General features: G+C 38.0%; 1 protein-coding gene across 43 annotated transcripts in view; it reads right to left on the bottom strand.

Moving 5' to 3' along the window:
• The window catches only part of NUMB (NUMB endocytic adaptor protein), a 96,584-nt gene that overhangs the window by 37,368 nt on the left and 44,965 nt on the right, over positions 1-14,251 (bottom strand). For 4 of the 43 annotated variants that reach the window (XM_085581926.1, XM_085581932.1, XM_085581941.1 and 1 more), the window contains exon 2: positions 13,348-13,429. The exons of 34 other annotated variants lie outside the window; for them this stretch is intronic. The gene's annotated coding sequence lies outside the window, so the exon portion shown is untranslated. 5 more of the 43 variants (XM_085581925.1, XM_085581924.1, XM_085581939.1 and 2 more) reach the window with 3 other exon arrangements.

Genomic DNA, 14,251 nt, shown 5'->3' with positions numbered 1-14,251 from the left:
CCCAACGCTGCACTTCAGTGAGGGACAAATGGACAGATACTCCACTCTGCCAAAAGCAGCAACAGACTCTTAAGCAGATAAAATTAGATGCAGTAAGGCTCCTGTCAGTTTTGACAATCTCAAGGTAACTCTGAATCTCAGAAACTTCAGTGAATAGTAAAGCAAGGACTGAGGACAGCACACAACCACTGTACCACTTGTGAAAAACCGCAGTCTAATTGCCTTATCATAGCATTTGTTTATGCGAGCATTCTGTTGGACTTCTCCCTCCCGGGCATTACTGGTGCCCAAGAGACTGGTGCCTTATCAGACATTTATTCTGACCAGGAATCTCAATCCCCAGGGGAGGATAAGAATAAGAGTTCCTCAACTACATTTTGTATGAGAAACTGAAGTGGCATTTTGCCCAAAGTATTTCCTTTTCACCAAAAACCAAACCCATTTTCCTACGTGTTCTAATTTTCAAGTCATGTTGGCAACAAACAGTTTAAAAATAGCTTATTCTATCTGGTAGAAATGCTGACAAACAGCAAAATTAATTTCTTTTCAGGCAACCAGCAAGCTCTCTCCAATGGCCACACTTCAGCTTTCTGAAATATCAGACTTTATGAGTAGGTTGCAAAACAGTATGTCCTATAAATAATTTGCTGGTAACATGCATGTTAGGACAAACATAACTAGAGCTGTCTCCTGATGGGAAATTGTTAAATAGAACAATTCACACAGACTGCATATTTGAGGATTCAGGAGAGAAGCACTTGAATTGCTCCAATTAAGTGCTGAAATTTTTACTAATTTTGTCTGGAACTCAGAAAACCTAGTGAAAAGTCAAGATAGGGAACTCAAAATCTAATTAAATCACAAAACATAACATTACATCAGAGACAAACTGCCAACAAAGGCTGAAAGCCCTGAGACTTCTGCAGAAATAAGGAAACAGAGCCACCATGGGTCCTGGTATGTTTCAAGGTTATCTTACTGCAGACAGCTGAGTATCTAAATGGTCATTCCCACTGGAAAAAAAAAAAAAAGGCAAAACAAACCTCAAAAAAGCAAAACAAAACTACCCACATAACATGAAAACCTCCACCACTTTTGTAATTCAGAGATTTCAACATGAGACTAGACATTAGACCATTTCCCAAAGCACCTACCTACAAAAGGTATCAAAAAGACAAATGAGTTTTTAAATTTATGTTGCCATTTATTTTTATGCAGATTTATGTATTTTGGAAGCAGAGCTCCAAAGGCAATTTAAGAAGAGCTAAAGCATCATTATTCTTCTGACCAACAGAAAAACTACCATTTACACTTCTATCATTTCACTGACAGCTCAGGGGCAGAGTTGTCAGAAACCACAGAGACAGAAACAACATTGTCGTGGATAAAAGTGCACGTTGAAGCACTTGGCTTCACTGCCTTGTGCACCATCAGGTTATGGCTGCAGAACAAATTACTGCAAGATAAACCAGCATGTTAATTCGTGTCTTGTTAGCTGCTCTGCTGTACAATTGTGTTCACTTTTACCCTTCAGTGAGCACAAGCCAGCAATTTACCCTTCAGTGGGAAATGGGTATGCTTTCATATTAACTGAAGTTAGATCAGGAGGAGGCTGCTGATGATGCAAATTTGGAGCTTAGCTGTGCAAGAGTTTACCCATGTAACCATACCTTTAGATAAGCAATTCATTTACACTGTGGATAGCTGTTCCTTGCAGAGCAGTTGCTGCTGCCGGGCAACCCAAACTAGAGAATCTGCAGGGCAGAAGGACAATATGGGTACCTGGGTACCTGAACTGCATGCACAAATTCAGCTAGTTAGATTGTAAGCTAGGGTGTACTGTGCATTTCATACTAAGCAACCACTTACAGTTTCAACACTCAGGACAAAGAAACAGCACAAACATTTTTTCTCTTTCTTATGAACTCTAGCCTTCAAAAAGGTTATTTAATCTGCATTCAATTATCTATTAACTTTTCTATTTGCAATGACAAAGGATAAAAATGGGTATTAAGTCTTCAATTTTTTAAAACCATTCAGCAGGTTTGGGATTACTATCCATTTTCTTTCAGAATTTAATACTGTTTACTAATTTAGAAAAAAAATAAGTCATGGGTCAAACAAGAGCAAAGTACTATCTACAGCCTGCAACAAATGCAGAGTACCCGGGGCAGGAGGGAACACATCCCGTGCCACACACACCCACCCACTCCGGGTGCCATCCTCTTGATTTGTAGTACAAAGTCCTCCTACAAGCATGAACCACCAGGATACTACTGACACATGAACAAAATTCCTAGAAGTATGCACTTCAAACAGCAAGGAAATACAGTTTCAAGAACAATGCATTACAGGGATCATTCTAAAATTTAAAAGCCTCCATATAAACAAATTCAGTCAACTTGATACTATCAGGTTAAGTCATTTAAACGAAAAAAACCTGTCTCATTTATACCAGTATTGCCTGCTGGCCATACACAGGTGAGGGCTAAGCAGCTGTACAACCATCTGCTCCCTCATGTGCTCTTCCCCAGTGAAATGCACCTAATACTGCTGAAGGGCCAAGCCAAAAAGTCTGAAACACAGAGCAAAAACCTCAAACATCTCTAATATGTTTTTCTCACATTTCTTGACATCAAAGCTTTCAGAATCAGAATGCATTCTTCCTACCAAAGCTACCTGATATTTCACATCTAAGAGGAAGTGAAAATAAGCTTGTTGAAAAAAATGTGTTTATCTAACCTTCTTAATAGGAATACACTCCAGAGACATTCCTCACATGGCTGTGAAGGTCTGTATCCTTAGAAAGCTCAGTGGCTCTGAGTTCCTGTGCAAGTAGACAACCTGGTCACACTCGTCCACAGATTAATGTTTAACAGCTATCTTTTAAGCATTATGAAAACCTCAATCATACTATGAAATTCACCAGGAGATGTGAACAGCCCACACTTCCATATTCCAGAAGAGTATTTCACATTGCTTTTTCCAATAAAATACATTTCACTCCTGCCACTTCAACATTCTTGTATATCTTGGCTATAACCAGGACACGAGCACATCAGTGAGGAAATATGCTTGTTTCAAGTCATTCTCTTGGGATGAGCTTTGGGTTTGGCAGGCTTACCTGCAGTACAAACACAACTAGAAGCAGTTCAAAATATTTAGATCTCTTTTGCTCTCTAATATACAAATTGAGTCCCTAAATTTAAGATGACAATGTAAGAACATTTCATTTATAAAAAAGAGGCAAGCTACAAAAGCAAGTTGAGTGCTGCCAAAGTAAATAGTCTGCCCCTGTCTATTATGAAGCTGCTAGGATGGAGTTTTAGTTCTCTGAAAAATCCTTATTAAGCATTGCTGCTAAGCAAACGTTCTCCCCTCCTCTCCCACTTACACAGTACAAAAACATGTAATGTCCTATCTCACCAAGCCTACTGTAAAGGTTAGCCAAAACTTGCTGCAATTGCCCTGCAACAGCTTCTCTGCAATTATTCACCAGCACAAGCACACAGAGTACCCTTATCTTCTAAGGAAGAAAAGGTCACCCCATGTGTCAGATTCTCAATGCAGAACTTTGAGCCTTTTTGTAAGTTTAGACCCCATAAAATCTAATTAAATCCAGCACTGTCACACTGAAGCAAATGAAGGCAAGTAACCGTATGAGCATGCTCACTAAAACGTTAACAGCCCAGTTTCGCAATACAGGCTGACTAACCACATTATTCACCACGCAGCTTTCCAACCCATTCACCCTTTCATTACCCAATTAACATCTCATAGTACAATACTAAAAGTAACCATTCTATCAAAATATGCATAAAGGTGAAGCATTTCTTCATTTGTGCAGCCAGCAAACACATTTTGTTATTATTATTATTACTTAGAGTTCAAATTAAGGGGATTTTCCTTGCTGAAGATAAATTATTGGATACATAACTGAAAGTCTTCTGAAGCTGTAGAAAACTCACCTTTCAGCAGTGAAAGTAATATTTAGATCATACTTTGAAAACACAGCAGAAATGGCAACCTTAAACTCTTTATGTAAGACCAAAGAGATCAGAGCTGTGACAATAATGTCTCTGACAGCATTCTTTGAAATTGTGATGCATTGTTATCATATGATGTGAAGTACTAGACATCCTGAAATCCATCAGATTTCTTGCTCTCTTATACCTGAACTAAGGTATCGTGTGAGCACTCCACAACTCTTTCCAGAGCACTTGACAATTCTATCTGCACCACAGATGAGGGTGGAAGAAGGGGAAAAAACAATGTTATGACAGCAACATTTTACTGGCAAAAGCCAGACTTAAAATTTGCAAACAGCTTATGAAATATCAGGAAATGAAATAATGAACTGTACTCCAACACACTGTTAACAATTATGTGGCTAAAACATTCAGCTACCAGAGGGCCTGTCCTAAAGTTTAGGATTTTGTAAAATACACTTTTCAAACATAAATACCCCCAGACTGTAGCAATTAACATAGGAGTGAGTATTCTACAATGCTATGTAACAGAATTATCACCAAAGTAAACATTCAGACTCTTAAACTGTCACAAAAATACAAGTTTGATAATTGCAAGGCGGAAGTTATTCCTAAGGATATGCAATGTCCCTTTCTAGCCGATGTAAGATAAATCACTTGCCTCTCACAAACCTGTGAAATTCAGCAAATAAAAGAAAGCAAGCCTCATTTTCTCCATTAATAACTATTATAAAGCAAATGTCCCAATTCATCAGACACCACAGCAACTGCAAACTCTGACTATGGTCCTAAACAATATGCTAAGAGGTTTAAGAGCAGAGATATAAGGCAGTAATCCCCTTGTTTTGTAGGCTCACTCTAAAAATACCCTGCAAACTGCCAGTCACTGGTGGAAGGCAGGTCTCCTAAACACTTGATGTGATACAAAGTGAGTTGAAATATATTATCTATAATAACCAAAAATAAGCAGAATTTTAGCAAAGAAACACTAGCTATGTGCCTTGTGAAAAGCAGTTCAAGTAATTCTGCTTTGCAGCTCATCCACACACATGTGAATAATTTTCCCTAACCAAGCCATGTCATTTCCAAGTGAATAATTTATATTTAGGGCAGCTAAATATCAGACAACTCAACAGTTTTCAAACATGAACATCTCAGTTTAAAAGGTATCTTTACAAATACATGCTGAATTTCAAAATGAAATTAGATATAGAAGAAAGTACAAAAAGAGCTGAAACAGCCAAAAGGTATGTTCTTTAATCACCCAATTCCACAAACTGCAGCTTGAAGTTATGTATGTCAAATCCCACAAAAATAAATGTATTTTCAAAATTCAAAAAATACTATTTTACAAGTAAAATAGCTATCTTTTACTGGTAGAGCAATCATAAATCTTAGGTTTTTACACTGGACTTACTTCCATAGTACCTATGAGTATTTTATAAGCAAATAATCAGTGTTGACTAAATAAGGCCAAAGAGCTGCTGCTTAGTAACAGACAGGGTCAAATATAAATCAGTCAGTCATATCTTTGTGCTGTTGACCTGATCACTCCCTACTTACTGAGAGTCCAGAAACATATGAACACACATTTTGTGTATTTTTGTTTCCAGCTCTTAGGTAAGAGATTTTGTGTATTTTTGGTTCCAGCTCTTAGGTAAGAGCAGACAAAATGAGCTACAGATCCAGAGCACGCATTGCAGGAACCAACTGCACTCTAAACCAGTTTACTCAGAGGATATATTTCAGCAAGATATTAAAAAATATTCATAGTGAAGCTTTACCCTTGGTTCATAGACAATGTTTCACAAAGGAAAAGCAACCCCATTTTGGCCAACTGATCCGGCAACACTGCTCTACAGCAGCCCACAGCATGGTCCAGCCCAACAGCCCACCAGGCCCACATACTGGAAACATTTGGAACAACAAATCATGGATTTGTATCAGCTTTATGAGAAACCTTCAGTGGGAATGAACAGTAGTACTGCTGAGTCTGCCAGCAAGTAGGATTCAGGTACAGAGAAACTAAGTAAATCCACATAGTGGCATGCTCAGATACAAAACAGTGAGGTATAGAGGGCTCTCCTCTACCACAACCAGAAATGTTTCATTCATTCATGTATGCTCTCAAAAGAAACTAGTTCAGCAACTGTTTGCAGGTGATGCAAAATGTTACGGAGTAATTTAAACTGATTTTAGAAATATAAGATCATCTCACAAAGAAGAAATTATCCTGTAATAAAAACAGCGGAGAAAAGCATATGGAAGAAGGGTAAAAAAGCCACTGTAATTATTAATAGCAATGAATATGAATTCAGTCATTGCTACTGTCTAGGAAAGGTCATAACTCATGTTTAGTCCTCTAAAAAATTAATTGTAAAATAAACAAACAGTATTAAGAACTATTATGATATTATTGTGAAATACTTATATTTTAAAATTATTATTAAATTATTATGAAATAATTATATGAAAGGAGCAGAGCAAAGCAAGCAGGATGCCGCAGCATAAGACCGGACTGCACTCAGCTTCAATACCATATAGTTTTTGTAGTTAATATACCCTCTCTGAAATGAAACTGGAAGGTGCAGGAAAGAAGCAAGGATAAGGAGGATAGCAAGGACTACTTAATACCTTCAGCTCAAGGACAAATTAGGTATATCAAAGGTCTTCTCCTCAGAAAACCAATTTTCCAGTGGAGAAAGCTCCAACAATTACAATGTCATAATGTTAGAAAATAAAAAGGGAATTATGCTTTTCCAGTTCTTGTATTGTAGGAAATGTGAAAAAAGTGATAGAATCCTCCAGCAGTCCAGTTTTTAATAGAACAGTACTTCTTTCTGTGATACAAAATCACGCAGGACAATTCCTAGGTCTGGGAAAGTTTAAAAACTAAAAACAGAGAGAAAATTAAAAAAAAAAAATCCCCAAACTACTCAGATGAATTATTTGATCGAAACTTCCAAAAGTTATTGGAACCTCTAGTGGTGGTGGTGCAGCCATCCATTTAGGAAATCAGCCAGTCCAATGTGACCAGCTGGGAAGTCTTGCTTCATGTCGAAATCTTCTGTTCTTCCCAGAACACTGAGTGTATCAGAGAGAATTACTGTGCTATGGAGCCTTTGTTGTGAAGCAGCCCAAGTCCCAAGCTGGTGTCCCTTCAGGGCCAGTCCAGCTGGCCGCACCTCGTGTTGCAGCTGTCACAGCACCACGGCAGAGCTGCTCACAGCCAACTGCCCCAGCACCGCCGACAGCTGCCTCACTACACGCTAAGGACCTCCCTTTCCAAAAAACACACAGAAGCAGAAGTTTTTATAGCTCAAGACATTTAAATGAAATGAATCTGTATATTCCAGATAGCTCACAAAATCTGAATTATTGTGGCAACAAGCCATGGGTGCACTTGGTCAATCTCAATTACGAAATGAAAATTAGTTTAAACTGCCACTAAGTGTGTCATTCACAGGATGACAGATGATTCCTTGTGACACCCCAACTGCGCTGGGCCAAGCGCTCCAGTCAGTCACTGCCTGGCAGCTGTTACATGGCAGCTCAAGACACTTCAATCGCTCCCATCCTCCATAGCTAAATATAATTAAGGCCCTCTTATCTGTGGGTTTTCTTCAGCTTGTTCACGCTAAATCAACCACACTTTTTACTGCAGCCAATGCAAAGAAGGAGGAGGGAAAATGACACAATAGGCAGTTTTAATATTAATTTAGAATTCAAAGTGAAATTGTGAAGCGCTGCACCAAGCTTTTGTGAAGAAGTGGCAGGTTTTAATGATAAAAATGAGCCAGAGAAAAGATACAGTAATTTTTTCCAGCTGTCAGAATATCAGAAAATCATTTGATCATCCCTCATTAAGCCTAACAACAGAAAAAGTTCACTTCCACATAAAATATAGGCAGAATGATCTTAGGAACTCACTCTAGTATCCAACATTGCAACTGTGGTTAACTTCTAAGAACATGCGTTTTTCTTTACACAAATCTTATTTATTATAGTAGGAATTAACGTATACATTTGTCCACCTGTCCAGTGCAAGTTTTGAGTTGTTCCATAACACTTTTCTCATAATAACTCTTTACAAAGCACTACAAGAAACGGAATTTTCCCAAATCCATTTGTTTTACACAAATGTAACCAAATCAGAAGCTAGCTTAAAGACACAAGCTACAAATACTTTTAAGCACACAGAATGCAATGCTTTCTGAAGTCCCTCACCAGTTAAATACCTTTAAAAATATTTTGCATCCTCTCTAGAGTCTAATATGAGCCAGGTGCTTCATCAGCCACATGAAACATTTAAGGAATCTGCCACCATACTCCCTGTGAGAGGTGTCTAAACAGAGAATTCCAACACAATTCCACCTTTCTGGCACCATTTTGTATTTAGACAACTAGCATTCCTTATGATGACACAGCACATGAAAAACCTCACTTTGTGCCTAATATTTCCCATGTCTGTTTACTGCAAAGCCTTAAGATTTAAGCATGACTTCAGTGATTTCGAAAATTATATATAGCAACATAACTGAAGAAATGGCTTTTATAAGCACTTACCTTCATAAAATTCTGATGTACATAATGTTGGGGGAAAAAAAAACAGACCCTAAACCCAAGTGTAGTAGAATCAGTTACCAGAACAATGTTCATGTAACAGCAGCAAGAATACGTTCACTTGGTGACTAACTTTTTCCCTCCCCTCCTCAGATTCTCCTATAGTTCTTTTCTTTAAAATCCCTCTCTCTTGAAGCTATAATCATGACTCCATGGATATTTAAAACAAACAAACAAAAAAAAAATAAAAAGGAATCTATGGACTGAAACAAAGGGGAGATGATAAAGTGATACGGTCAAGTCCAATATGGGCAATAAAGGGTTTCATGTGGGAACTTAGGTCATTTTCTCCCTGTACCTCACAACATAATGTTTTTTTAGATTATCTCAAGTGTTTATTTTAAAGAACAACCCCACAATCTGGAATTATTATGCCATTATACCAATTTACCACAACTCCAGTCAATTTCTTAATTCATGGCAACAGACCTGAAGCTTCTCAGACCTATGACAAAACCTTTCATCTTACTAATGTCAGTGTTTGTGTATTTTAATTTGGGATAAGAGGGGAGAGAAGGGAAGAGATGAACTCTATGGAATTAAGTGATAAGAGGATACATTGATCAGTCTGCATTTAAGGTTTGAGGTTTTATGGAAGAATTCAAAGTAAAGTTTTTCATGTCTGCTCTTAGATGCATACTTCTCTCCCCCACTCCCTCTCCCTATTACTTGGCATTTAAAGCCGTCTGCTTGTCAGGATAGTAATGTTAGTCGTTATGGAGGCTAGAGGTAGATAGGAATTCAACTGCTATTGCTACAAAATATCTCACAGGCACTGTTTTCTTAAACACTGATAATAATCTCTCAGACATTTCCTTCCCCAGAAGTTACCAGATTTCATGATGGTCATTAAAATTAGTAACACATTATTTTTGACCAACAATGATATATTATGAATCCACAACTACATGCTCAGCGAGAATTATCACATAAAGCTTCAGACATCAATAAATCCCAGAGTTCCTCTCCAGATTGCTTTTTTTTTTTTTTACTTCCATTAAACCCAGAGAAGGGAAAAGAAAGTTCACTTTAAGTATATCTAACAATGAAAATGTATTTCTCTAAATAAATAACTCTGTATACATCCAAAGAGATTGTTTGTAGCCTTTTCACCTAAAATCAAATTAATTATTACAAAATTCCTTCATGATAATGAAGTTTTTTAATGAAAGCTTTAATTAAGAAATGGAAGCAAATATGTTAATTTCTCTAACTAGTCAAAATATTTGGTCTTTCCAAGACCACAACAGGGTTTAAATTCCAGATTGTAAACAATATTTAAACCAGTTCATCTAATATAACACTGGGGGGGGAAGTATATATGTGAATTTCATGTTGCTACCTGAGACAGACTGCTCCAAACTTGTAAAACTGCTTTACCTACCAAACGAACTGCAAGAACTCACATCAGCATTTTACCTGCTAGTCAAAACTAAGTCTATGGTAATTCAGAAGGTCAAGTCTTTGAATATAATGGACTAGAATATAATGGATTCAGACTTACTGTATCACCTTCCTGGTGATACTTTTTTCTGTTAGCTTTCTCTTCCCCATATTAATTCTGCTAGCATACAGATTTTATCTCTTTCAAGATCAGCACAGAATTTCTGCTACAAAAAACAAACATGCATTAAAAGCCAAGAACGAGCCTTTGCATGTGTGCTTTCTTCACAAGCTATACTCCCATCTCAAAATTACTATTAAGAAAAGGCCACAACACGCATTCTATGCAAACAGTTTAAAATAACCTTCATGTAATAATGAAAAACCTCCACTGAAATTGTCTGTAGAATTTGGAAATTAAGATCAAAATTGTTCCCATACTCTTAGTGCACTAAGACACAGAACACTTAGTGAGATGAAGTTAAACCAATCACTTTAAAAGTTAACCCATCATACATTAAAAGACAAAGTTAAGATGTGCATCTCAAAATGCCAGTGATGCCTCTCAGGGTCCCAGTTTACCTATACAAAGAGCTAAGACTATCACCCTCTTCCATGAATACCAAAATCCTATAAATATTCACAAAACTGTCTCACTATTCTTTGTTAACAGTTCTCCCACCTAACTGATTCTAAACTATTTTTTATTTTTATAAAATAATTTTTTAAATAAAAATATATGTTTATTTCAGCCCCAATATGGAAATAAATGGTCAATTTAATATTATGAGCATGAAAAGGTGTTTTTATTTCAAAAGCTTCAAATGAAGATATAATTACACTCAATACATGCTGAATTAAGTCAGAAACATCTCAAGTCATCAGTAAAACATTCGGTCAGATAGGGCTGATAAGAACTAGAGAAATGTTGCATATTGCATTCATTAGTTCTTTTTAAAATAAGCTGTCAGCTGAGACATGGACAGAAAGACCATGTTCATTATGCAAATATTATTCAGATGCTCATTATTCAAACAAATTGAGCTTTTGACCATCTTGTTACAGTTGTTCAAAACCAGGAAAAAAAGTTCTATATTAACATCACCCCAAACTAGAGAGGTATGTAGTTTTGTTCCTGGTATATAAATTAACATTCCTCACTGCCATCATGATCTTAAGCAAAGCAGGATGCTGCCTATCATATGTGGGATCCCAGTTCTGTCTCCTTCCGAAGGTGACATGCATTTCACAGCTGCATGGCAGGTCATGCTCTCCCAGAGGGAGATCAGGCTGCCCACAAGTCAGTACAGGACTACAGACAGTGGCAATTCAGCAGCTACAGTGATGCCAAACAGTCCTCACAACACACCAGTCTGACTGAATGACCTCAGCTAGGCTAGAACAGTGAAACCCACACGTCTCTCACTTTTCTAAATCAAGTGTTGTTCACAGTAAAACAGCTACGATCTGCTGCAACACACAGGGCTTGGTGGCAAAGAGTCCCAGAAAGTGCACTGCCCATAAGTAACACATGCTGGAAAACCACATGGCTGCAATAGCCTCTTGAATCATACAATACCTCTCATCTTCCCAACTTTAAACTGCTGGGCAAAAGAGTAAGAAAAGTCAAACAAAAAATAATGAGGAAAATTTGTCTTCGCTCTCAAGTCCATCAAAGCAATCAATGAAGCTTCAAGCTAAGCAAAGACAGAAATATCACCTGACATCCCTGAAATCCTGCACCCAACAGGCAGCCTTTCCACATCTACAGCACAGTGCACTTCTACAAGTCACTCCTCAAAAATCCAGCACACTACAGAGCAAGTGGCAGAAGGTAACCAAGGCATCACTCACATGAATTTCTCCTGAATAATTCAGATTCTACCACTGCCATATTCTGCATTGCCTGCTGATGGATGTGGACAGTGGCAAGTAACAAATTTCACTCCTGGTATGAGTGAGTTTGACATAAAAGCAGTATGAGCTCTACAACTGGGGCAAGTAGGAAACTGTCCTGCTTCTACTGCCCAGGAGGAGAGATAAAATCATGTGCATTGCATTGCCATCTTGGTATGGAGAACATCACCCTACTTTCAAAAAAGACAGCTGCTTCCTGGGGTGGCAACTGAGCTGGGCAACCGAAGACAGGATGAAGAGGAAGCAGTCTAAAAATGCCTGCAATGGAACAGCTGACACATAGCATCAAGGCAGGCATGATAGAGACTCAATGAAAAGGACACTCGATATTGTGCTGCCAGATTCACACAACCATAAAAGTCACAACTGTTTTATGTTCACCAGCAACTAGTCACAGAGTCCACTGATTCAAACAGCACCTCCATTATTCTGGCAGGTGACTGTAGCACTACTACTCCATTCATGTATCGCCATTCTTAACAGTATGCCCTGCCTTCCCTTTCTAAGTCCAGAAAATTTTAAAGAAGTTAATCTTACAGAATGTGCAGTTTTCTCTTATGCAATAGGCAGCATATAAGACACTGGCAATATAGATAACACCATTTAGAATGCCATTAAAATTAGGTGGGAGACATCATCACCTTCCTTCACAAGGAATCAATTATACATTCCTTAATTCACAGGAACGGAAGTAAAAAACAAGGAATGCAAATAGTGACTTGGTGACATAGGTACTGAACTGAGGTAGGAAGTGAGCTTATTCTACTCTAGGAAAATCAGATTTCCTAAGAAGTTGGCATACTGTGCTACTGAGATGAGCTCAGTTGGTTGGAATGTAGAACTAATAATGTCAAGGCGGTGGGTTCAACTCCCATATGGGCCATTCACTTAAGAGCTGGTCTTGAGGATCCTTGTGGGTTCTTTTCAATTCAGAATCTTGGGATAATCCCTTCTTGCTGGCAAGTTCTGGAAGAGTCAATCTTGACCACAGCCCCTGGAAGACCAAACATCACCTAATGTCACTTTGAGATTACCAAAGGTACACATTTCACTTGGGCAGAAAACATCAGTGCACATGGCAGAACTTCGAAAGTCTGCTCAAACTGCACCACTCCCCTGGCAGCTTTAGCAGTCTTCACACCTGGCTAACTAATGACAATTGGTGTCTTGCAAAAATACATGAACAAAACTAGAGAAAACCAAAGGCTGTCTACAGCTGAATGGCTAAGGCCTCTCTATTTGCCATTCAATAATCAAGCATTTGCTCATACCCCACATTAATTCTCAAAGGTAAGATTTCATTCCAAAGGCTGATTGTCCACCAGGGGCACTGCAACTATCTATATTACAGAGTCCACCCTTCTACTTTGCTTATGGTTTGCACTGCATCTTCCCAGCTCAAACTCCTGAGATCATCTACACTACAGCATCTTACCTGCAGAACTCTGAAGCTGCACACACTGCACCAAACAAACAGCACATCTAAAGGCAGTGGTCCCCTTCAGTGGTATTACCTTCTGTAAAAGGAAAGAGTACTCAGACAAAAACTACAAAACTCATCTCTCTATATGAGATTTTTTTCAACATTATAGCAGTCTAACCACTGCAGGTAAGAGATACTGAGAGCTTTTATATAAGGCCTTGCTACAAACAAATACACAGCTTTACCAGCACCGAGACTTAAGAAGTTGGATTCCTACATTAGGAATGGAAACAGCCAAGTAGCTATTACATATGTTTCTCTGACCAGCTTAGTCTCATGACAGTAAAATTATGCAAGTGTCTACGGTCATTTGAATCACATGCCTCAAAAAGTGCTGTTGCAAGCCACAGACCACTTTTTCTCAAATTTCACACTAACCAGATTTAAGAGTAACACCAAGTTGATATTTTGCAGTGGTGAGGCAAAGTTGATGAACTCAAGTATCACCCAAAAAGATCAATCATCAATGCAATAACATGTTCTTTAGTTATTTACACTCAGCATTTTACATACTGAAGGCTTCTTCAATGAAATCTATCCATTTGGAAATGTAATAACTATTTTCAAGGGCAGCCTACTTAAGTCACTCCTTTTTAATTAAGGATAAATTAAGTATTAATGAATTCAGAGTTCTTATGCTGTTCCCTTACTGTCTGTAAGAAAATACTCTACAAAGGAAGGGGCAAAAATAATGTTCTCCTTTTGTACCTCTCTCTGTTGTGAAATACACCCTCTGAAGTTGACCACCAGCACTGTTTACACAGGGATTGTATAGAAACAACTTTATAAAGTAGACAGTGTCTGACTACACAAACTGACAGAATTTCCTCAGCCCTTCAAAGTCTCAAGTCTGAGC

This window comes from Lonchura striata, chromosome 5 (genome assembly GCF_050655825.1).
Source record: "Lonchura striata isolate lonStrDom1 chromosome 5, ASM5065582v1, whole genome shotgun sequence".
In the NCBI taxonomy this organism is placed as follows: Eukaryota; Metazoa; Chordata; class Aves; order Passeriformes; family Estrildidae; genus Lonchura; species Lonchura striata.
This window is presented reverse-complemented; position numbering and strand designations above follow the sequence as displayed.